This window comes from Hemitrygon akajei, chromosome 22, assembly GCF_048418815.1.
Source record: "Hemitrygon akajei chromosome 22, sHemAka1.3, whole genome shotgun sequence".
NCBI classification, from domain to species: Eukaryota; Metazoa; Chordata; class Chondrichthyes; order Myliobatiformes; family Dasyatidae; genus Hemitrygon; species Hemitrygon akajei.
This window is the reverse complement of record NC_133145.1, coordinates 30,400,776-30,427,800: the sequence shown is the minus strand read 5'-3', so window position 1 is coordinate 30,427,800 and position 27,025 is coordinate 30,400,776. Positions and strand designations below refer to the sequence as shown.

Here is a 27,025-nt window from a genome sequence, read left to right as displayed (position 1 = left end):
AAAAAGTCCGAGTCCAGGATGCTTATTTTTCCATAACTTTACTAAGAGTTTAAGTAGTTCCTAAATAGCCCAAGACAATTTAAGAATTTTCCGTATTTTTAATAAGTTTTGAAAATGAAGCATTTTGACACAACCAGTTATTTCATACTTAAGCAGACATCAAGCTTTTTGTGTTGAGTTAGCCTTCAAAAGGCTACCTGGGCAGAGCAGGGAAAGATATGCCTTGGGATGGATCATCTGAGGCTAGGTTTACAGCTTGTAGCCCAGCCTGCTTGGTGGCCCTGTTTCACATTTAATGACATGTCAGAACATTTCAGGCAGTCTGGACCCAATCACACCAACCATAATTCTTGCCTCCAGTCCCTTCCTCCTGACCACAAAGAGCTGGTTAGGTCACTCCCCAGCACAGATGTCCCAGGAAATAGTTGAGATACAATCTCATAATCATGTCTTCCTCTAAGTATCTTTGAGACCTCTTGGGTCTGGATTTGAGAAAGGGTGCAATATCTGCACAACTTGTGACTGAGGCCTTGGAATACGGAAATTTGACAAGATGGGAGAATGATCATTATGATTCTTGTCTTGACTTATCAATAGCAAATCAACACACCCACTGGAATTTCTGGGCAAAATTGTTTTCTTGATGTTGGCTGAGATGTGGTTTGCGGCCAGGAGGTTAAAGATGTTCTTCTCCTTCTGATTTCCTTTCTGTGAGTCATGAAGCTGTTCAGGCCCGCAGTTTAATATTCTGAGGAATCATTCATCTTCAATGTTGCACTGGAAAGCCTGTTCACATTCTTGTGCTCAAATTTCCGATGGGTGCACTTTATCGCAGAGGCAAATATACTGTTAATGGAACCCATTAGAATTTTAGTCATGGAGTTATAGCGTTGTACAGCACAGGAGTATGTTTCTTGGTCCAACTCACTCATGCCAACTGTGATGATTATCCACAGTCATCCCGTTTGCTTGCACTGGACCCGTATTGCTTAAGACACACAAGCTGAAGCAGAAACTCAGTCGGTCAGGCAGCACCTACAAAATGGAAGGGTCTCAGCCTGAAAGGATTCTCTATAGATGCTGCCTAAACTGCTGAGTTTCTCCAGAATGTTATGTGTGTTTCTCTGGATTTCCAGCATCTGCAGAATCTCTTGTGTTTATGATTTGGTTCCTACATCCCTCTACTCCTTTCCTATCCCTGTCCAAATGCCTTTTAAATGTGGTAATTGAATCTGCCTCTACCAATGTTCTAGCAGCTTATTCCATATAATCACCACCATGTGTGTGAAAAACTTGCCTTTCAGATCTGCTTTAAATTTCTTCCCTCTCACCATTAACCATTGCCCTCGAGTTTTAGACTCCCCCATCTAAGGAAAAAGACTCTGACTCTTCAAAATTTTATAAACATTCCACTTCCTATGTTTCCCGAGAATAAATTCACCCTATCCAACCTATCCTTACAAATAAAACCCACCATTCCGAGCAAAGTCCTGGTCAATATCTTCTGCACTCTTTCTACTGATACCACATCCTTCCTGTAGAGCAGGGGGTCCCAACACTTTATGTTATGGACCCCTACCAATAACCAGGGACCTATGTACCACAGGTTGGAACCCCTGCTGTAGACTGACAATATATATATATCCCATCTGCAGCCTAAGCTATGTTGTAAGTACAGCTGAAACATGAAATACAATCTCTACCACTCAGGGCCTCAGCCTGTGAAATCAATCATACTGATGAAGACTCTTGGCCTGAAATGCCGACTGTTTATTCATTTCCATAGATGCTGCCTGAACTGCTGAGTTCCTCCAGCATTTTGTATGTGTCACTTTAGATTTCCAGCATCTGTAGAACCCCTTGTGCCTATGGCCTGTGAAGGGAAGCACTTTTCCCTGCTCCTGTTTGGCAGGAAGATGTTTGAAAGCTGAAAACATCTTGCAGAAGATTAATTAGATTTGTAAACCACTATTATTTCAAGTGATAATGAACTCCATCTGCAGAGCAACTCTCAAAAGGGAAGGTTTCAACACAATATGTAACTGATCTGTGTGGCGGGATGGAGATACGTCTCTACCAAAGGAAGTGTAAGGTACTCCTTTCCTCCGCTAGCCTGCGGTTATCCTTGGGCAAGGTGTAGCACCTACTTAACCCCCAATCAGGGTTATGTGAAGCCATGAGAGCAGGTGGTGGATGGTCATATGAGTAGCTGGTTTTGCACCTCTGACAACAGGCAGTCAGTCTCTGAATAGTATTGATAATGGCTGGGGTCACCAGTCTTGTAAAGGCACTGCCCAGAGGAAGGGAATGGCAAGCGACTTCTGTTAAATAATTTGCCAAGAACAATCATGGTCATGGACCGTGATCACCGATGTCATATGACATGGCACAGAATGATACCCTGGCTAATTAAGAACCTATCAACCTCTGCTTTAAGTATACCCAATGACTTGACCCCCACAGCCATCTGTGGCAACGAATTCTACTGACTCGGCGCCCTCTGGCTAAAGATATTCCTCCTCATCTCTGTTCTAAATGGACATCTCTCTATTCTGAGGCTGTGCTCTCTGGTCCTAGACTCACCCACTGTTGGAAACATCCTCTCTGGATTCACTGTATCTGGGCCTTTCAATATCCTACAGGATGGAATGCAAACTGTATTAATTTTACTAAACTCCAGAAAGTACAGGCTCACAGCCAGCAAGCACTTGTCAAATGTTAATCCTTTTCATTTCCAGGATAATACTTGTGAACCTCCTCTGGATCCTCTCCAATGTCAGCACATCCTTTCTTAAATAAAAAGCCTAAAGCTGCTCTCAATTCTCCAAAGTGTGTGTGTGTGTGTGTGTGTGTGTGTGTGTGTGTGTGTGTGTGTGTGTGTGTGTGTGTGTGTGTGTGTGTGTGTGTGTGTGTGTGTGTGTGTGTGTGTGTGTGAGTGTGTGTGTGTGTGTGTGTACGTGTGACATATAAAGTCTCAACATGGCACCCCTGTTTTGTATTCTAGTCTTCACAAAATGAATGCTATCATGGCATTTGCCTTCCTTACCACCAACTCAAGCTGCAAATTAACCTTTAGGGAATCCTGCATGAGGACTCCCAAGTCCTTTTGCACCTCTGATTTCTGAATTTAATAATTGCAGTGGAAGTTCCAAGATGTAGTCACAGAGACTGGGAATGTATTTCCAAACCTGGATTGTTGTGTCTTGTAGTAGAATTTGTAGTTGGTGGATTTCTCATGAGTCTGCTGCCCTTGATGCTATGGTCATGAGCTTGGGAGATACGATCAGCACAGCAGTGTATCTGAAATGAATGAGTGCTTAGAGTTATTGGTGGGGTGACAGTCCAGTGGTCAGCTTTGTCTTGGATGCTTTTTGAAAGCTGTTGGAACAACAAAGATCTAGGGAATTGATGAGCATTCCACTGTATTCTTGACTTGTGACTTACAGATGGTGAAAGGTCATTGGGATATCAGCAGGTGATGCAGTCAGAAACCAAGCCTTTGATGTGATCTTGTAAACACTGTATTTATGTACCTGGTGCAGCTGAGTTTTTGGCCAATAGTGATGACGATAATGGAAATGCCATTGAATGACAAGTACAGGTATTTTTTAGGAGCTGGTTGTGGCCTGGGACCCTTATGGTATGAATTATTGTTCCATGGCTAAATTTTGTCAAAGCCTAGTCAGCACAGGTTGTTTTAACTTGTAGAACGTGCACCTCAATACTGAAAGCAGGACAAGGTACTATTGTTTTATCAGATTAATAAACAGAATTTGGACATTCATGTTATATTTAATTCTGTGTTAGTATCTGTTACACTTTACATTGTGAACTACTGTATGTTGTTTTTATTGGGACCAATTAGGGGAATTGTAAGTAAGAGAACAGAAAAGGTTGCTAAAATGTTGAACCATTTCTAACGTGTGTTAAGTCTGTCTGTCTGCCATTGACACTGCTGACATTTAGGGCAGCAATGGAGGTCCTCTGTCTCTGTCTCTGGCAGTGTTCAGGCTTCCTTCATCATGTCAGTAGCTTCCTCTCGGTTTTCTCAGATGTAGAAAGATTCCTCATTGCTGCTTCTGTAACAATTTTGTTTTACCAGTCAAGTTTGTTAGCCCTGACCTGAACCTCCGAACGGGAAAGGCCAGTGGACCACTCTAAGTCTGGCCTCTACCCTTTGACCTGTTTGGCATGGGTGACCCTACAAGGAGCCAAAGCATAAAGCCCTGACTCCAGCCAACATAGCTCTCTGAGTCATTTAGGCACACAAGCCTCCAAACCCTACGACATAGTTGTGGTTCCCTTGAAGGACGTGTGTTAAGTAATAGAATTAAAATAATCTGAAACAGGAGAATCTTCAGATCTAAGGAAACCTTGGGTTGGAGTGCACCAAATAGTCTATACTTTGAGCAATTTTGCTATGGTAAATAACTTTTAAGTTTGAATGTGACTTTGATCAGTGAGCTTCTTTAGAGTTCATTACTGACAGATATATCTTTTTCCATTTTCAAGTTGTAAATGCACTTAGATCCACCCTTGCTAATTTCAGTACAAAGAGAATAGAGAATATGTCCCCCACTTGGATGCTTCCAGTTGCATTGAAAGTGAGCATGCTTAGGAGGAGGTTGCCCAGCTTCGGTAGCAGTCTAAATGATTGCTGAAGAAAAGAATGATAAAGGAGTAAATGAGTCACTGGAATATGCCACCTGCAGTATGCCCAGTTATACAAGCTCTGTTATTTACATATCATTCTGAGCATAAAATGTTCTATGGTTGTGTCTGGTTTGTGGGCCTCAGCCAGCGAATGAGTCAGGACTCTGGGGTGGACCAAAGTGTCACCAGATGAAAAGGATTACTGTAAGCAAGCTGGAATTTCTGCTCCACCCCACTAACAGCCACTGCCTGAGAAATGCACATATGTGAATTTTAATAAACGCAAGATCAGCTTTGCCTGTGATTCTTCTTGCACAGGAGGAATAAACTGCCAGCGTTCACAACAAGGGGGTGGTCTCCTGGTTTACAGAACCAGAGGACGTCCATGGTGATGAAAGGGGAAAACTAGGAGAATAATATCATTTTGATAAGAATGTAGCCTCATCCTATGTACAATTCCAAGCTGATCGAGCAGGTTAAATGTCTGCGTGAGTCATCTGAAAATCTGATGTGCAAACATATACGGATAAAGCTTTAAAGAAAGTAAAAGGGAAAGAGGAGAAAGGACACTGTGGGATAGTAGAGTGAAAAGAAAACAAGTCGATAATGTGACCATGGGGGTTATGGTGGGTGGCAGAAGCACCGAGATTAACAGAAAATGCGGAGAAAACCTTCAGTCGGTTTCCAGTTCACGATACCAGAAAATGACAGCTTTCGAAAGGTTAAGATATTCACTTCACAACCCTGTGGTTGTGAGTGTGATTCCCTAATGTCTGATTCTCTAATGCGCCAGTTACACATCTGATGAGTTTCATTACTTGGCTAGGCTGCTTTGTAGAACGAGAGGGCAAAGTGGCACAGAGCTGTCTTGTCGTCCAGCAGGTGTTCCTTCTGAGGGAACATAACCCTCGGGCTGTCAGAGACACAGGGAAGCCAGTGGATTTGCAGCTTAAGCAGACTGGAACAAAGGGATCTGGATAGAGGCTGGTTAAAGCAGCCAGGAGTGAGAAAGCTATGGGTCAGACCGCCCTGATTCGCTTTAGTCTCAGGTTCACACTGAGCACAGATTTTCCAAAATCAAATAACCACTATAGTTTGTATTTCCTTCTCATAGATGGAGTACAGAAGATCTTTTATCTTTTCCTTCAATCAATTTTTCTCACTTTCCTGATTTTCTGTCTTTTGATCTATCTTGCAATTGTATGTTCTCCTTACTATGTTTCGATTGTCACATTTCTTACTTGTCACAGTTGAAAAACTTACTTGCATGACTGTGGTGAAATCACAGCTGCAGAACATAATTGAAAGACTGGAGCTATTTGGAATTACATAACATAAACTTAACACAGGTGGAGCAATTCAATAAGATGTATAGGTTAGATATGTTGTTAATAGAAGGACTAGTATGTACAACTGTAACAATTAGTTCTTTTGATAATGGAGCATTTGAACCTGTTATATTTCTAACAACAATTGTCTGCATGAATGGTTCTTTTAATGACAGTAAGTTTAAGCAGCAATTAAAGGGTTCAAATTCAGATACCATTTCCCTCCTGATTCACCACACGAATAACACCACTATGAAAATTCGGAGGGAAATTAGGAAAGCTATTGGAAACATGATAAAATAATGGCAGCTAAAATCAAAGATAATTCAACGATGTTTTATAAGAACATATAGAGTAAGAAGACAACGGGGGAAAGAATAGGATTAATTCATGACAGAAAAGGTAACATGAGCATTGATGTGGAAGATGTGAAAAACTGCCTTTAGAAAAATTGGTAATGTTTCTGATACTAAATATAGGAGCTGAGAAGGAAATGTGTGGAATTTTGGCTAGAAGAAACCACAGTAAACAAGTAAATATTAAGGTTACAGCTTCTTTGTAGGTCAGTAAATCACTGGGCTGTGATAAAATATATCCCCGGCTTTTAAAAGAAGCAAGAGAGAGAATTGCACAGGTTCTGGCCATCATTTTCCGAGTTTTATTGGTGATAGGATAGATGGCAGTGGATTTAGGGACCACTAATGAGTTACCACTGTTTTAAACGGTGATGAGAAAACTGATGGGACTGAAGGCTGACAAATCCCCAGGTCCAGATGGTCTGCACCCTAGGGTACTAAATGGCAGTGCAGGCTCGAAGGGCCGAATGGTCCACTTCTGCACCTATTGTCTATTGTCTATTGTCTATAAAACAGAGAAAGGGATATAATCACAGGTCGCTTATTGAACTTCAGTGCTGGGGAAATTACTGGAATTAGTTCTGAAGGGCAATAAAGCTTTTGCTGAGAAAAGACAAAGATGAATCAGGGACAGTCATTGTTATGAGAACAGTATGTTTGACTAACTTGAATGAACTTTTTGCTGAGGAAGCACAGTAAGGGCAGTATGGTTTATCCCCTCTCTATTAAAACACCCAGATTTACCATTTACAACATATCACAAAATTGGTGTGGAGTATCTCTCTGTACAATATACTGTGTATGTTAATCAAAATGGCTTCTTTGGTTTGCTAGAGTAGGAATGCTTTTATGTTTGATAAGTGTTTTCTCTCGCAGTTGTTTAGCTTTGGACTTGCTCATAACGGGATTGTATTCATTTTTTAACCAATGGGGAATGTTATTTTGTCTGGTGAGGCTGGCAGCTTGGGGTCTTTTCAGGGGAGGCGGGAAGGAGATGCCGAGGAAGGTGGACGTGCGCTGCACTGCTCGGTCGACCACCGGGGTGGTCCCAGGTGCGAGGACATGGAGGTCGGAGGAAAGTGACGAGGGGTCGAATGGTTCGATGGTTGAGCTCCAACAATGTGCACTAAACTGACTGAACTTTGATAAGTTGGCGCCTTTTACTTTATTTTCTTTTCCTTCATATATACTGTATTGCATAGTACTCTTTTAGTTTTAGTAAAATCTTTAAAGTGTATTCCATAACGGTATCTGGTGTGAGTTTGATATTGTGTGTGTATGTGCGGCATAAACTTGATTCTCACAGCACCTGCGTGTACGGGAGGTGGGGTAGGTGAGTGGCTGGATCTCCTTTTCCCCTAGACATATACCAACAACAATAAGTTGTTGACTGCCCATTAACAACTTATCCTCTTCATAGATACAGCATCAGCCTTTCAGAGGTATTCTCTTTGTCCAGTTCGTTCCACTTAAACCCAGCAAATGAAATTCCCATACTTGATGTAACTTCACAATACTATCTTTGCACCAAAATTGGTGTACAGCATTTTCTAGGCCCACATATCTTCAAAATTGATAATATTTTTAATTTTGAAGCCATTTTGTTCACATCTGAATCAACGTTCTTTGATTGTTCGAAGATGTGAAACCTAATAACAAGAAAGGATATTTTATTCCTTGTTCCTGCCTTCTATTCTTCTGCAGATCATCATCATCATTATGTGCTATTTTATATGACATAGATCATCATTACATAACCATGATTGTTCTTGACAACTTTATCTACAGAAGTGGTTTGCCATTGCCTTCTTCTGGGCAGTGTCTTTACAAGACAAGTGACCCCTGCCATTATTAATACTCTCCTGAGACTGTCTGCCTGGCATCAGTGGTCACATAACCAGGACTTGTGAAATACAACCGGCTGCTCATACAACTAAAGCACCACCTGCTCCCATGATTTTATGTGACCCTGATCAGGTGATACACCTTGCCCAAGAGTGAACTGCAGGCTACCAGAGTGAAGGAGTGTTATGTTACTTCTGTTTAAGCATACCATGGGTTAACAGTAAAGAATCATATTCTGGAAGAATTAGTGAACTTTTATTTACAGTAATAAACAAACACGTCTTAACCCAACCACGTGCTGGAACATTCTGGCAATCCCACGCATGCTCAGTGCTCTGTCCAATCATGTACTGGCACATCATTGCATGCAATATCACCACATCTTCTTTTCCTTAAAAAGAAAAACAATTAACAACGTTAATCAAAGCAAATACCTAATTCAACAAGTCTCTATCAGTCTCTCTCTGGGTTTACGAAAACGAGTAGTCCTCCTAAGTGGTACACACAGATCTTGTGTTTCCTTGTTATTATTTACATATTTTGCCTTGTCTGCATCCGTTAACTGAATCTCTGAAGTAGGTTCTTTCTTGATGTCTTTGCGATTTCTTCTTACCACTGCTTCCTCCTGTCTTTGGACCATGTATGATCTGGGTTATACTCCTTCAAGTACTGTAGCTTTCTGTGTCTATGTGTTCACTTTGTCTTGAATTCTTACTTCATCTCGCTGATGCGGTTCAGGTAATGGACGAGAACGTCTATCAAACTATATTTTCTCCTTTGCTTTGTGTTCATCCTTCCATCTTTTCACTTGATCACCTCCCTCTGTTCTCAGAAGGCTCTCATCCATTGGCAGATTAGATCTCAAACGTCGTCCCGTCAAGAGCTGAGCAGACAAAATTCCACATTCAAGTCGAGTACTTTGCTAGGCTAACAAGGCTTTATAAAACACACAAAATGCTGGTAGAACACAGCAGGCTAGGCAGCATCTATAGGGAGAAACGATGTCGACGTTTTGGGCCGAGACCCTTCGTCAGGACTAACCGAAAGGAAAGATAGTATCTTACTATCTTACTATCTTTCCTTTCGGTTAGTCCTGACGAAGGGTCTCGGCCCGAAACGTCGACATCGCTTCTCCCTATAGATGCTGCCTAGCCTGCTGTGTTCTACCAGCATTTAGTGTGTGTTGTTGTTTGAATTTCCAGCATCTGCAGATTTCCTCGTGTTAAGGCTTTATAAAAATCACTTCCACTCTCTTTTGCTTTGTGCATCAGTTTCTTGACAATTCCTATCAATTTCTCAACTAATCCATTAGACTGAGGGAAAAATGGACGAGATGTTGTATGAACAAAGCCTCATTCACGAGCAAAATGTTTCATGCATTCACTACTGAATTGTGAACCATTGTCTGTGAAAACTTCATCAGGTACACCATGTCTTGAAAAAGCTGATTTCATGCATGTAATTACATTTTCTGCAGTCACTCTGCCCAGACAACACACTTCAGGATACAATGAGTAGTAATCTGCTATTAATAGGTAGTCTTTGTTGTTAGTTATAAAAAGATCAATGCCTACCTTCTGATAAGGTCTATGAGGATTCAGATGTGTATGCAGTGACTCCTTAGAGTTGCTAGGTTGGTATTTAAGGCATATTTGACAGGAATACACCAATTCTGCAATCTCTTGATTCATCCTGAGCCCAAACATCAGTTCCCGTGCCCTTCTTTTACATTTTTCAATGCCTAGGTGGCCTTCACGAATTTTATCAAGCATTTCTTTATGGTGACTTTTAGGTATAACAATTCTACTACCTTTGTACAATATCTCATCCACAACAGACAGGTCTGATCTGTGGTTTCAATAATCTAGTACTACTGATGTACAGTCATGCCTATTATCTGGCCATCCATCCAACACCACTTGTATTACTTGATTGAGAATTTTGTCCTTCTCTGTCTCAAGACGCAGCAGTTCCAACTTTTTTGGAGCAACAGGTACAGTTTCTATGCCCATATCATTGAATGCCTGAACATCAGTAACGTTCTTGTGACTGTCTTTTGTTGTTGGATCCACAGCTCTGAAAAGTGTGTTAGCCGTGTACATGAATTTTCCAGGTGTGTATGACATGTTTAATACATATCTTTGCAATTTGATCATCTTTCACTGAACTCGCAAAGGACAGTTGCTTAAAGGTTTGTTAAACAATGCAATCAACGGCTTATGATCAGTTTCAACATCAATAGATTACCCTGACACAAACTGATGAAATCTTTCACAAGCAAACATAATGCTCAGCAATTCTTTTTCACTTTGGGCATACCTTGTTCCTGGATCAGATAATGAACGAGATGCATATGCCACTGGTAGCCATTCCTGATCATGTTTTTGGAGTAATACTGTCCCTAAGCCCGCTTGAGATGCATCACATGAGATTTTGATGGGTCTCTCAGTATCATAAAATTTCAACACAGTTTCTTCTGTGAGTACTTTCTTGAGATTTTGCAGTGCCTTCTCCTGTTCATGGTTCCAGCTCCATTCATTTCTCTTTCCTGCCTCAATGGAGCAAGTTGTTCCGAGAGATTGGGTATGAATTTTCCCATATAGTTAACCATTCCCATAAACCTCTGAACATCCTTTTTACACTGTGGTCTTGGCATGTCCTCAATAGTAGAAACCTTCAATGGATCAGGACGCATACCCTCTTTGCTGATGATATCACCCATAAATGTAAGTTCAGTCACTCCTAGCTGACATTTGTCTTTATGCAACTTCAGGATTGCCTTCTGTGTTGCCTCAAAGACTTGTCTGAACCTGGCATCATGCTTTTGTTTAGTCGATCCTCAAATAATCATCTCATCCATGGATGTATCTATGCCCTCAATGTGCTCATGTAACATGTGAATGGTTTTATGGTACACTTCAGGAGCTGATGCAATTCCAAAAGGAAGCCTAAGAAAGCAGTATCTGGCAAAAGCAGTGTTAAAGGTACACAATTTTGAAATCAGTTCATCTAATTTGAGTTGCCAGAATCCGGAGGATGCAGCTAATTTGCGAAAATACTTTGCATTAGCAAACTGTGACATAATTTCTTCACGAGTGGGCAACTTGAAATGCTCTCTTTTAATGGCCTGATTCAAGTCTAAACAAATCCTCAGTTTTCTAATTTTCTTATCAACAATGACAAGCAAATTGACCCATTCAATTGGATCATCATTTTTTTCCTGGCTCCTAGCCTTTCCATTCTGTCTAGCTCTGTTTTCAGTTGATGACATAATGCAAAAGGTACTTTTCTGCATGGATGTATTACGGGTTGCACTGTGTTGTCAATTTTAATCCAGTGCTCTCCTGGAAGATAAGTCTTCATACTCTTTTATCAAGTCACTGTATTCTGACTCTGTGTTGCTATCCAGGACTAAAATTCTTTTCACCAAATTAAGTCTCTCACAGGCAGATAAACCCAGAATTGACTGTACATTTTTTTGGCACAACCACAAATGAAAGCGTAGGCACACTATTTTTGTGTGATACTTTGCCACGCATGTTCCTTTAACTGGAATGTCTGCACCTGAGTACCCACTTTTATATTTGTCTGATGTAACTTCAATCTTGGCTTTAAAGCATTAAACTCAGATTCTGCAAGAACATTTACTTGCACTCCAGTATCAAGTTTAAACAGAATAATGTTTTGATTCACTTGCAATGGAATAGTTCAGTTATTCTTACTTTGTTTATTTTCACAAATCACATCTATATAAAATTCCTCACGTTCATCTTCAAGCACAGCATTTACTTGTTTCATTTTATTTTCCTTCTTTCTACTTTTACAACAGCGTGAAAAATGATTAATCTTACCGCGGCCATTGCAAATTTTGCTATATGTGGGACACTGACTTTGACGATGTTCCCGCGCACAACGATCATATGACTTTTTTCTTTCCAATGCCTTCTTGCTCTCTGTCAGTTTTGTCAATGTATTATTATATTTCTTCATGTATTCGCACATTTTTACAGCATTTGCATTGCAGTTTTCGACAAAAGGCTCTTCTGCCTGCAACGTCACAGTCTCAGAAGCTTTGCAAAGTGCCAAAGCTTTTTCAAAATTTAAATCTTGCTGTCTCAATAGCCTTTCTCTCAGAGCATTATCTCAAATGCCACAAACAAGTCTATTTTTAATGAGAGTCATTGAGCAATCCAAACTCATATGTTCTACTATGCTTTCATAACTCAGTAACATACTGATCAATTGTTTCAGCAGCTGTCTGCGCACATGTGAAGAATTTATATTGCTCATACGTTAAATTACGCTTAAATATACAAAATACTTCAAATCTGTCCATTATTGACTTTAAATTGAAATTATCTCCATTTTCAAAGACAGAATTATTTTATTTTATATTATAATTATTTTATATACCCAGATTATAGACAAGGAGGTATTCGCTTTCTTGAGGCAAGTTAGGGTAAGTAAATCCCACCAGCCTGCCAATGTGTCCCCTCAGGTTGGTACAGAAAATGCAGAGGGCACTGGCATATTTAAGATGTCCTTGGCCATGGGTAAGGTGCCGGAGGACTGAACGGTAGCAAGAATTGTTTCTTGTTCACATTGACATCAGTCATGGGTGAATTATTGGAAGGTATTCAAATGGATAGCATATATAAGCAGTTGGATAGACAGGGTTTTGTTAGGGGTGGTCAATATGGCTTTGTGAACTGTAGGTCATGTCTAATCAAACTGATGGAGCTTTTAGAGGAAGTTATAAGGATAGTTGATGAAGGAAAGGTGATGGAAGTTATCTACATGGACACTAGCAAGGCCTTTGGCAAAGTCACACATACTAGGAACCTGGTCTAGAAGTTTGAGGCTCTTGGCACTCAGGATGAAGTAGTAAATTGGGTTTAACTTTGGCTTAGTGGAAGAAGACAGAAAGTGTTGTCTGTCTCTGACTGGTTGGTGCTGGGCATGTTGATGTATATCATCCATATTCATGATTTGTGATTAGAAAAATTATGGAATACACCTAAATTGAGGGCATAAGGGACAGTGAGGAAGGCTATCAAAACCTGTAAAATGATTGGGAACAGCTAGGAAAATGGGCGGAAAAATAGCAGATAGAATTTAATGCAGCCAAGTATGAAGTGCTTCAGTTTGGCAAGACAAACCATGATACGATTTACACAGGCTGGCTGAGACTAGATCTAGAGGCCAGAGGTTTAAGCTGAAAGGTGTTCTACTTAAGGGGAACCTGAGGACGAGGAACCTCTTTACTATGAGGGTAATACGAGTGTGGAACAAGTTGCCGGGGGAAGTGGTGGATGTGGGTTCAATTGCAACATTTAAGGTTGGATAGGTACATGGATGAGAGGGGTATAATGGGTTATGGTTCAGGTGGGACGTAGCAGAAAAACAGATTGGCATGGGCTAGATGGGCTCTAGGCCTGTTTTCTGCTGTGGTGCTCTATTACTGGCACTGGGGAGGAGGTACAGGAGCCTGAAGACGCACACCCAATATTTTAGGAGCTGTTTCCTCCCCTCAGCCATCAGATTTCAGAATGAACGTTATCTTGCTATTCCTTTTTTACTAATTACTTACTCATTTTTAATTTATAGAAATATTTATGTCTTTTACCATAAAGCAACAAATTTCAAGATTAATGGCAGTGATAATAAACCTGATTCTGATACTGGTATCACTTATTCTAAGAATTGCTACCTATCACTTAGCTTCTCCTTCAGTGAGAATAATCTAATTTTATTGCATTACGTTTCATTGAAATATGATTGTGTAGTTAACAGTAGTGCACTGCTAGCCATATTTTACAGGACACATTACTTGTGTCATTTATTCAGAATGATTATCTATTTTGTTACGGGAAATATTTCTTTTAAATTTCTGTCATCCATAAATAGAGGAAATGTGGTTCAATTTAATTTATGAAGAACATTATATAAAAAAAACATAACAGATGTAGCCCCAATTGAAATACAAAGTTGCCTTTTCACCTTGCATTATAGTACTTCAGTGGATTTTTTCTCCTAAGGACTTCCTGTTTTCAAGAATGACCTCCGCGTCACAGTAACAGTGCTCCCATTTTATCTGGCAATTAACAACTCCTGTATTTCAGAAATGAGACAAACTAATGGGTTACTGTGTAACAGCTGTCACACAAGCTACTTTTGAAACAAAAGCAATTTTTTTGCCTAGGACCATGTCAAGACGATTGCTGCAAATCACAAGCTTTCAATACTTCAGCGGCCACACTTGATCATTACACAAAATTATGAGGGGTATAGATAGGGTAAGTGCAAGCAGGCTTTTTCCACCAAGGTTGGTTGAGGATACAACTAGAAGTCATGGGTTAAGGAGAAAGGCGAACCATTTAAGGGGAACATGAGGGGGAATTTCTTCACTCGAAGGGTAGTGAGAGTGTGGAATGAACTGCCAGCGCAAGTGGTGGATGCAGGTTTGATTTCAACATTTAAGAGAAATTTAAGAGACATGGATGGGAGGGGTATGGAGGGCTACAGTCTGAGTGCAGGTCAATGGGACTAGACAGATTAACAGTTTGGCATGGACTCGATGGGCTGAGGGCCTGTTCCTGTGCTGTAACGTTCCATATGCTATAACTCAATTGCGAAATGCAGACAACTTAACACTGAGAAGCACCATTCTTATCGTGTCATCAAAAGGAGAAAATCTTGAAAATTCATAAAGTTTAGTGGTTAATATTATTTATTTTTATCGTTTATGCTGAGGGTATTTCCCTGCAGACAGTGGGAGAGAAACCCTGACATATAAAGCCTTAACCCTGCAAGATCTGTTTTTACATGGCAATTAACTCATAGATAATTCCTAATTCCAGCAGTAAGCAGTTAAAATAGGCAGAAATCCCACCAGACAGATGCTGGTATCTCTATTCCAAACAAAGAAAGCAAAAGAATTCAAACAGTTTTGTTATTAAATATAAAAGCACTGGACAATGATAGGTTATTCAAAGCCCTGGGGGGTTAGACAAATTTATTATTAGGATCTGAGGCAAGCACTGTTGATAAAACTCGACAAAATTCAGCAAAATTAAGATGTGCCTGTTTAATTGCTGCAGATAAGCTCCATTCACTTATTGTACAGATTATTCCCTACAGCACCAAATAACATATTCAGAGCAAATTAAAATTACTCCAATTAACCTTGCAAATGCTACTATCACAAAATGAATTTTAAATTAAATGGCAGCAGCAAATTGTATAAATTTCATACCTATAAAAACCTGGATATAAATGGGAGCCATTCATAGTTGTCAGTGAAATATATTCCTTGTTAAATACTCATAACTCACTGGTTGCCATTACCAGACGTTCCTTTGAAAATCATATGTCCTTGGAATTAAATCAAGTGCCTTAACTTTCATTCTTCAAAGAGCTCTAATTCTGAGCTCCATATAGGGCTACTATGCATATAGTTATATATTTAATGATATTTAATTCCATTTGTTGAAGTCAGTAGCTCACAGCTAATTTGAAAAGAACATGAGAAGTCTTTCCCTTTTTAACTGTAATAAAAAATATTGAATTTATCTTAACAGCCAAATGTTGTGCATTTGAAATCAAGGTGTGCGAGCTTTTTCCTTAAAAGGTTCACAGGAAATACTGTTTACTGTTCTTCACCACATTTCCCTTCAATCCTCAATATGTGAATTATAAATATGTTCATTTAAGTTAGTGTTTAATTACAATTATGAAAGTTTAAAATTTTGCAGTCACTCATGCACGGTTGACAACATCCTGGAAATGGCTGGGGCTTCCATAACGGAATTGTTGGCATTCAGCTGCTCCCAGTTCAGGAAATCTGCCACTTCACTCCATCACTGGACGCCATGTAGAGTTCAACAACAGAGGCTGATTAAGCTGGGGCATTATGCTGGGGCATCTGAGCCTGTGATCCTGTGCCAGCCAGACCTGAATGGGGAGATCTGCTCTGGAGATTAGGAGGAAAATAGTAAGTTAAGTTATTTACTTCTTAAATTATTTCATTTTAACATTTTTAAGCATTTTACTACTTGTTAATGTGTTCATTCTCTTTCACTTATAGATTGCCTCAGCAATTTTAATAGTGCTTAACGATTAGTAAACTTATAAACTAATGGCCCTTACCTTAACAAGAGATAAAATTCTGTTCCTGATTTTCCTATTAAAATTTCATTCGCATTTCTAGATCTGACACAGGTAAGTATGTGCAGGATGAGATCACGGGTAGTGATTTCAGGAGGCGGACTGAATACATTTTAATGTTAAACTTGATGAAGGGTCCTGGTCCAAAATGCCAACAGTTTATTCATTTCTATAGATGCTGCCTGACTTGCTGAGTTCCTCCAGCATTTGGATGTGTTATTCTTAATATTAGACTGCTGCCACACAGTACTGTCAGAGTAATGAAATCTTCCTGAAGTTCTAGTTCAACTATTAACTCCTCTTTACTCCATGTAAAATCTTAGTCTCCAACCTGCCTTCGCTGAAAAAAAAGGCAATCCTTAAGAGCAGGAATCTACAAACGTTTGTACATCGAAAAGGAACTAAAGATGAGTTGTCTAACCCGCAACAGCTGATTTGGTGGGCAAAGCTACAGGCCTTGACAGTGCCTCACTGATATTGAATTTCACAGGTTTAATGTTTGTGTCAGACAACAGTCCATTTATTGAAAGCAAGCTTTGTTATACTCGTAATATGGCGGTGTAGGCTCTAAGCACTATGGGTATTGTGACTGATGGATTCTGCAAAAATATTGTATTAGGTCCAAAAGTTATCTTGTGACCTAATGCTCTCGCGGGAAGATCTGTAGAAAGTGATTCATACTTCTGTGGATATTATAGTCTTCCCCAGTTTAGTTTTTTTGAAGCACTGCACTAGATGTTGTCTGTTAGTCACTCAGAAAACTATTTTAATTAAATCAATAACACTGTACTGTCATACATCAGTTAAGATTAAGTTATGATTTAAATTAATATAGAATTACATTTCTTGTTACCACTGTATATAAGGATAACAGATTTAGATTAGCTGTGTTAACTAATAACTTTTTTTCCTGATTTAATTCATCTTGATTTTTGCTGTGAAGTTGGCATCTGCTGAAAGCTGTAGAGTTGATATCAAAGCTAACTCCTATTTTCTGCAGCTTTGATGATTCTGAACATTAGCTCAACATTCCTGCTAAATAAATGATCAGAACAACAGGAACCCCAGCAGATAAAATGATCAATGGCATGAATTACGGGTAGATGACAAAGGTTGGGCAAAATATGAAAAAGTGAATTTGGTCATGAAACTAGAATATTATTAATATGTGCAAAGAGAAGATATTGTTTATCAGTAGCTTAATACAGTTGATGAAAGCCGTTCAGTTGCTCGTTGCATTAATACATTGAAAACCTACTGATTCTGAAAGAGTAAACACAGTGATGAGTACTGAAGAAGGATCTTGGCCCAGAATGTTGACAGTTTATTCTTCTTCATCGACGCTGCCTGACCTGATGAGTTTCTCTAGCATTTTGAGTGTGTTACCCTGTATTTCCAGCGTCTGCAGAATCTCTTGTGTTGATGATAGTCACACAGTCAGCAAAGGTTTTGTACCATATTCTGTTTTAATAGCTCTAATTGGGCTGATCATAAGGACAAAGAGTAAGTAAAAATCATTGATTTATGAAGCTGGGCAGGCGGATGAGCACGTCAGATCCAGTTGATAAAAATAAATGACTAATGTTGAAACACAAGATTAATGCCACTGCTTCTGCCAAAAGATTATTTATAAGGTACCACACTACATTTAATTAATTTAGTGGTGTTTCCATAATGCAATATGTGATGTTTAAATAAGTGATCAAACTTAAAAACAGCCACATTACAGAAATTACTCTGATAATACAAGGCACTTTGATATTACACAGTGGACCACAAATTCACAGTTCTTCTGTTGTTGGCTACACAGCAAACATGCTTGATTTTTGCTTGTGGCTTCTTGGAGCTTTGTGCTTCCATTTGAAATTTAAATTGGACTGTCAAAGTCCCTTATTTGCAGGGACAGAAGATTGTCTTTAAATGAGGTGGTGGCAGGTGAAATAGAAAAGAATCTCACAGGGAGCTTGCAATAATTTACCATTTCCACAGGGTCCCTTAAATATTAATGTACCTTTTGACATTGTTTGACACATGAACATGCTTCCATAAAATTTAAATGGAATGACAGATACCTGAAAGAGTGTTTCACAACCTTAATCCAATTATTAGGCTCAAATGATACTGTTAAGCACAACAGACATACATCAGAGGATTATAAACCTCGTCTGAATTCCCAGATTGGATTATAGCACTCAATGTCCTAGTAGGTGTCTGCTTTAATTTATATAATCAGTACATCTTTATCCAGCCCCGAAATAACCTACTTCCTCTGTAAATGCTGCTCCTACCCTAGCAAGCATATTGATAACACATGTAAAATTAGTGAACGTGCAGTTAGGATGTTACATCCATCTCTGGCTACTATACATAATATTCAGGGTTAATGAGAAAAGCACAAAAGGCAACTATCAAGGTTCTAGAGCTTAGATCAGGCAGCTGTGAATAAAAGCTCAGAGAATCCAACTTGTTCTCATTACAGAAAAGAAGACCGAGGCCTCAATTCAATGGTTTCAAATTATGAAGGGAATTAATACGGTGGAAACTGGAAGATTCTTTGTACAAAGCCAGAGAACCGGAGAGTGTGAGGAACAGAACCAGAGGTGTGATTATAAGATTAGAAAATCACATGGTAGATGTTATTTAAGGTTTAACTTCTAAACATTGCAAATATATGGAATAAAATGTCAGCAAACTTGCCATGTGGAATATCTTAGGAATTGGAAAAATTTCTGTTTTAGAGTGGGAAAAATAATATCCAAAAAACCCAGTGAAAACCCAGCAAGTATGTTCATTAGATGCTAACAATAATCCCCTTTCTCTGTTCTCCATGTCTGCAATAGGATATAGCACAAAATACTTAAAGTGGTGCCCTAGAAATAGAGCTGTCATGTGCTGATATGCTTGTGGAGCTCAGTATTTAAACAGCTTCCAAGAATTCATCACTGGCCCAATGTACCATATTTCTTACATTTGCAGGCTGCTCCTTTCAACAAGGTGAAACATTACCTAAAACCTCTAAATTCACGATTGCATTAGGTTTCTTACTCTGCTGGTATAATCACCGATCAAATGTTTTAAATCTGTGGGATAAACTATACAGACATAGCTGTCACTTAAAAGGATAAGTGTAGCAAAAAAAGAGGAAAGGACATTACAATATATTCAGATAGATGGCATGAGGAGGACAAAGGATCCCTCACTGGGTAAATTCTGAATCATGAGATTAAATTAAAATTATAGATCCAAATGAACATTCCAGAAAAACAGAATGATCCACTCTCAAGTCCGAGATGATTTACATACTAACCAAGTGTTATGACACTAGATCACTAGAACAAAGATTCATTATTGAATTTCACAAGCTGATCATCCAGTGCAGCTCTGAAGACCACACAGAACTGAACTCAACCATTACCGCGACTGCAAAGAGAAGGTGCAAAACTGAAAACTTTCACAACATTCCAACTTGCAGAGGAATTCGTTCATCTGACAGTGAGCTGGCAGGCTTGGAGCAGTACAACGTGGAGGGGACAAGATTTCTCTGGGAAGATCTCAACAGGAAATCAGTAATCTCCCTCGTGTAATGGCACAGTAAATAGTAAGTACGGAAACAGTGTTAATTGAAAGACATCAATGTGCGTTATACCGACAAAGTACAATTCATTAAGTTTTATTAGTTCTTCTGAATAGGCAACCTAAAACATTCCTGAACTATTAGCATATGGATCTTTGTATTTTCTAATTACCATCTTAGTCAGCATGAACTGGAAAAAGCATTGAGCTATGCTACTGGTTGGGATGACAGTATCATGGAAAACCAATGACTCTAATTGCCATAGGGGAAAAAAGAATGTAACGTCTGTCTGAACACCAGACCCCATAGAGTGGGAGTGCATTGCAACCTGATGTTATAATGGTACTGACCTCTGCATGGACTCACAAAGTAGTAATCACGTAATATACTCTCATTCTTAAGTTTCAAGCAGACATTCATTTTGAACTAAAATGTTACTAACAAAGTGAATAGTAGCAACGAATAGGGAGGGGAGTTCATCCCATGTCTGCACTTTAAAGCACATCTGTCCATGTGTAAGGAATGTTCTAGCCTGAATCATCCTTTTATTATGTAGCAGAACCCCTAGACCACTTGACTTAATGGCTTGAACAAGCACATGGGGCTAAAAAAATGAATATTTCAATCAGTGTAGTGTTCAAATTATGTTTATAAGTAAAGTTAGCTGATCCTAAGATTTAATCCAACCTAAAGTTAAATATTCAACATTTACATCTCCAGTAACATTCCCTGCTGTGAATGATGTATTGAGTGCCATGGTTAACTGACAAGAATTGGCCTGCTCTGATGCCTTTCACATCCTTGCTGGGGACTTCAATCAGGCTAGCTTGAAGAGATCTCTACCCAGCTATCATCAGCACCAAAGGACCCAATACACTTGACCACTGCTACACTACTATCAAGAATGCCTACCCTTCCATCACTCAACAGCATTTCTGTTTTGGGCAGTTTGTACCTAAAGTGAGAGGATAAAGTGAGTCAGTGACTTCAGCATTCCACATCCTGGGTTCCTTTGATACTTGGATGTGTTTTATTTGCTTATATTGCTGTAAAAATCACTCTCACATATCTGATGAAATACTTGTATATTTTTCTTGTATTGTTGCATTACTCTTTTGGTGCCTCTCTTGGAGAACAGGAGCCAATACCACAAATTTTTACGAGGGACCAGATGTAGCCCAGAAGCTCTGTGCATGATGCCATAGAATTTCAGCAAGTGATCTATTTGCAATTAAATAGAAATCAATAGATATTTGGATTGAATAAATCAATTAAGTCAAATTTACTAGTGCGTATTTAGAAATGCATGAGCTTCTGAAGGACAGTTGAGTGGATTGAGACAAATTGTTGGCTGACAGATGATTCACAAATAAAGAATGAGGAATACGTAATATGTGGATTATAGATGGACCCAGATTGTTGTATACCAGGGTTCTGTGTTGAGAGGAAATTGTTTATGCAGAAGCCATGATGTCAGCACAAAGCCCTTCAACATATGCTGCACACATTTCTGTCAACTTTTCCAACCTGAAACTATTTCAGGTCCCACCAAGAATCCTGAGTGAGAAATGTAGTGGCAGGCAGTCAAAAGCACAGTGATAATCTGACAAATGAGCAGACTGGACAAAGCAAACCAGATGATAGAAAAGTGGAAGGCTATGTGGAACGGAAGGATTTGACAGGTCTTAGAGTAGGTTAAAAGGTCAGCACGACATTATGGACTGAGGAGTCTAGACTGTGTTGTAATATTCTATGCTCTAAAAGCAAAAAAAAAACAAAAACTAATCTTTATTTTTTTTCTCTTCACTGATGCCACCAGTGCAGTTGCATATTTCTGGCACTGCTTATTGATTTTATTTCAGATTTTTAGCATCTGCAGTTTTTTGCTAACCTTTGATTAGTGCTGGGATTGATAGCATCATGCTGCTAAATGAATGTTAAAGCAAGTTAGATTAAGAGATTTTCTTTCGGGAGTGGAACACTGAATACCAGAAAGTTAGCATTGGTACCAAATCAGCACTAAATGCTCTGCAGACATCAACTGATACGCACTGTGAGCATTCATGTACCCCTCATCATTATGCATTATGCGTCCAGCTGATAGCCCACAGAACTGGAGCTCACAATAATAAGTAAGCAATAATATTCTGTAATTTAACAAGATGGACATACATTTTTTATATGCTCAGGGAATACAAATTTCTCAGGAAGATATTGGCACATAATTTCCAATCTCATCAGGAGGATAGAGGTATGTGATCTTTCAGTTACGAAAGGAGACTGAAGGCTTAAGTTATGCTCAGTTGAGCAAAGGAAAAAGATTTAATTGTTTTTTTTTTAAATAGAGCATTTTAAATGAATAAAATGAGAGGGGGTGACAGTTTACTCTGGTTAGCAGTCAGTGATGCAGAATCATTCATTTAAAGCTACACTACGAATGGAGGAGTGCAAGATTTATTCCTCCAGGTTGAAATGTTTTGAAACAAGGAAGGTTTTCCAAAGGCAATGTTTCAAGGAGAAAATGAATCTGTATTTGATACACAGGGATGGGAACCTGACAAATGAGCAACATGGACAAAGCAAACCAGATGATCTTTCTCACTATAAATTTTTAGTTAAGAATAAAATAGGAACTAAATTATGCATATATACCAATGAATTATTCATGAAGGAAAACACTTCTACTCTGCTGTATATTTTCAGGAAGATATTAGAATAGGAAAAAATGCAAATTGTCTCTTTTTCTCATTGATGCTTCGCTAATCTGATGGAAAGTTACAACCTGAAGTATCAGATCTGTTTCTTTCTCAGCAGGTGCTGCCTGGCCTGTTGAGTGAGCATTTCCAGTTTTCTTGCTTTCAGATACTCAACATTTACTGTGCATTGCTTTTGGATTCTTGTTTTGTTAGAGACGAACTCTTTTTTATTTTATCATCTTCCAGTACACACTTCCACAAGATGCTCCTGTCGAGCAGGGGATGGATGTTTGGGCTTGTTGGGATTGCAAGCTGATTTGTTCTGGATTTCCTTGGATACTGTACTCCTTCAGACACATGGAGAGTACTTCTTCACAACCCTGACTTGCAAATGGTATAAAAACCTACAGACGGTCAGGCATGAGTCATTTGCCATGATGTTATGATGATAGTATCCAGAATTAACAAATTAACACAAAATGAAGGAGTAACATGGGGAGTGGGGGAGGGAGGAAGAGAGCAACCTGTAATTCATCAGAATGTGACATAACATGCAAGTACAATATACTACCCATACTTACGTAAATTGGCTTGATCTGTATTTGGAATGCAACAAACTTTAGTACCTAATTACATCTATTTATTATGTTTTCAATGAAGTCTTCCCAGAGTTTTCACTGCCATAATAAAAATTTAGGTATCTTCCGATTTTCAAATCATCCAACCATTCATCAGCAAAGATAATAATATTGACATGTTGTTTCTGCTTGCCTTCTGTCTAATAAGAGCGAATTCTTTGCTGGGATAGCATTAATTATGTCCAACACTTACAATCCCCCTGTGGAAACATGCTGGCTGTTTGTTTAATATTCTTAAATGTCAATTAGTTATACAGCTCTATTTGCAAATTAGACTTGAATTTTCCCTTGCTGTTTTACCGCAATAACAATATAAAAGTATTCTGCAGAAATACTTATTGATAAAAATTTAATTATACTTAGTATTGATTGCAGACATCAATATTAGCACCGGGATCATTGTTATGCCCGAACGTTAGTTTGAGACAGACTCTTCTTAAGGCAAGGAATGCAATCCAAGTCAGAATTGCTTGCTGTCAAACAAAGGCAAATATAGATGTTCCAAAGCAGAGCCCTGTTCACATTTCTCCAAAATCTGAAGGCATAAGGGCTAGTAAATTCACAGCAGCTTGTTCAATTTCAGAAAAGGATGAATCACACCAGATTATGGAAATGAAGTACTTTTCCTTTAATGGTTTGGGTGTTGCTGGTAAAACCAGCATATATTGTCAATAGCTAACTGACACAGCTTCTTGAATCTCAGAAAATCAATAAATGTACAGATGCTCGAAACCTGAAATTAAAACAGAAAATACTAGAAACCCTCGGAAGATCCAACAACTTCTCTGGAATGAAAAGCAGAGTTAATGTTTCAGGGTGAGTACTTAACAGAACCAATGAAGGATTATATCCCTGAAATGTTAACGATGACCTTCTGAGATACTACAGCAGTATTTCTTGAATCACAAATGTCCTTTAGGTAAAGATATTCCTGCAGAGCAAGGTCTAGAGTTCCAGGATCAGGATTTATCATCAAGGAAAGAACAGCAATACATCTTCAGGTCAGGATGGTGTGTGCAAGATGAAGATAAAGAACTTCCATGTGCGTATTGTCCCTGCAATTTTTGGTTGAAGAAGTCATTCATTTGCAAGCTATTGTCATCAAAAATAGGAAAAGGTCTTTGACCTGAAACTGTCAGGGTGGCACAATGTGTAAAGTCGTTCTCTCAGACAGCTGACTGCCAGTGTTCCATCCTATCCTCCAGTTCTGACTCTGTGAAGTTTGCACGTTCTCCCGATGACCATGCCAGTTTCTCCTGGGTGCTCCAGTTACCTGCCGAATCCTAAAAACGCATGGTTTTGTACATGAAGTGGCCTATCTAAATAAACAGTTGAGATGGAGTAGGTGAGGGGTTGAGTCTTGGAGGAGCTGAGGAAATTAAAATCCATGCAAATGAGGCTTGACTCAATGGCTGGAGTTTCCATGCTGAATGGCTCTATTACCTTGTCTTCTGTCTGCACAAATGCAGTCTAAACTTCTGACAGCATCCAACACTTACTGTTTTTATTTCAGATTCCCAATTATTTCTTCCCAACAAATTTTATGAACCATATTTCATTACTTAGCCTCTCAACTGTTTTGGTCTATAGATTTAGTGACATGATGACAGGTTTTGATAAACCCATGTCTCCTTGCATACTCAGTACATCCATCCCATATTATGTACACTGCTATTACAAACACTAACACAAGAAAGTCTGCAGATGCTGGAAAGCCAGAGCAACACACACAAAATACTGGAGGAATTCAGCCGGTCAGGCAGCATCAATGGAAATGAATAAACAGTCGACGTTTTGGGCCAAGACCCTTCATCGGGACTGAGAAGGAAGGGGAAGATGCCAAAATAAAAAGGTAGCGGGAGGGGAAGGAGGCTAGCTGTAAGGTGACAGGTGAAGTCAGGCGGGTGGGAGAGGTCAAGGGCTGGAGAAGAAGGAATCAGATAGGAAAGGAGAGTGGGCTCTATAAGAGAAAGGGAAGGAGGAGAGGACCTGGAAGTAAGTAAAAGGCAGGTGAGAAGGGGTAAAAGGTCAGAGTGGGGAATAGAGGAAAAAGGGTAGGGGAAAAACTAATTGGCAATGTCTTCCTTTATATAAGCTGGGGTTGAGGTGTGTTGGTGGTGACGAGAGAATGTTGTAGTGGAAGTGGAAGCCATACATACCAACACTGAAGACTCCGACAATTTTCTCTTCTATAGAATTTGGAAGATTATACTCCAGAGCCTGCATTATATTTCCTGTAATCCTCTCAGGATTCTGATGTAAACCTGATTTGTTTCATAAAGTCCCCCAAGAGCTTATTGCTCAATAGCCTAAAAAGATAGAAGTAAAACAAATGAGAAACTAAATTGCCAAAGAGTGAATTTAAGCTAATAAAATCTTTAATTAAGTAATGTTTGAAGTCTTCCAATAGTTAAGGAAATGGATTTGGGCTTAAATTATCTCTGTATAAACACATTCTGTTTGTAGTTTGCTAGCATCAGCTTATTGACTGCAATAAAAGTAACAGACCAATGTGAAAAGACAAAACACACAGATGTATGATCTATCAGCAAATCTAAAGAGACAATTTAACAGAACATTAAGATAACAAAAAAAACCTAAAAGTTGCTGCAAGGTATTAAAGTGATCAAGTAGATTCAAAGTACATTTATTATCTAAGTATGAATACAACTCTGAAATCGTCCTCCCACAGGCAGTCACAAAATGAAGAAACACATGGAACCCGTTCAAGAAAACATCAAACACCCAACGCGTGGAAAAAAAGAACAAATTGCACAAACAGCAAAAGTTGAGCGAACAACATGTAGAGTGTCAAGCATAAGACCAGGAGTCTCCAGTTTAGTTCAATTGAGCACCATCCTGCTCACCAGTGCAGGCCGCAGGGCTATTCTTTGCCGAAGTACCCCAGTCTGCATCAATAGCCCCATTCAAATGGTTCAAAATCAGCTAATATTGAGTAACCAGAATCCAGGAACGCATACAACATGAACCTCAAAGTCCCCCCCCCCCCCCACCCCAAATACGAGCCCAGAGCCTTGCCGATCAATCCTGGTAATGTGGATCCCTGCACTTCCCTCTGACAGCAGATAGCAAGAGGGAGAGGAAGACCGGGCAAACACAGACAGACGCCGCCGAACAACCACCTGTTCTCCGTTCTTATCCTATAGACATGTTTCATAATGTTTGCTAACAAGTCTAATGTTAGTAATTTGCCAGCATTGATTTCTACTATGGACTTGTTCCAAGAATCACAACGCATGTATTATTTATATCCCACAATTTAGTTTATTGTAGAAGCATATGTAAATAACTGAAAAGGGAAAAAAATGAAATCAGAGAAGTTTCATTGAAAAAACAAATGTTTATCAAATCAGTGAAATGAATCTGATTAGATACAATAGGTGAATGCAGAGGAGGCTTTGGTTCAGACTTCCTTAACAGGAAGTAATGTTTCCTTATGACTGATGTAGGTCTTAAAATATGGATGAATTGATGGATATGGAGGGAAAGGTTCCTCTGAATATGACTTGAACTTCCGCTATTAAGCAGTATCATTTCTAGATTTGATCTCAACATGATAAATCAATTCAGATTTAAGGCCTGTAGATTAGCTATAAATTGTTAGAAAATGGAAAACTTTGCATTCTATTAATATAGTGTTACGTACCCCATAACTGGGTCACTTACCAGCAAAGATAGAGGGGTCCGTTGAAGTCTGATGGTACTATTTTTAAAAGTCTTTATTTATAAAGGGGCACAAAAATAAGGT

The 27,025-nt window shown here is 39.1% G+C and overlaps 1 long non-coding RNA gene across 1 annotated transcript; it reads right to left on the bottom strand.

Annotated features, from left to right (window-relative positions):
* Positions 1 to 15,167: 15,167 nt before the first annotated feature.
* LOC140714590 (uncharacterized) lies at positions 15,168 to 26,215 on the bottom strand. Its single transcript, XR_012095940.1, has 2 exons — positions 25,416 to 26,215; positions 15,168 to 16,154 (listed from the first exon to the last, which is right to left on the bottom strand). It is a non-coding gene; the product is annotated as an uncharacterized lncRNA (long non-coding RNA).
* Between the last annotated feature and the right edge of the window lie 810 nt (positions 26,216 to 27,025).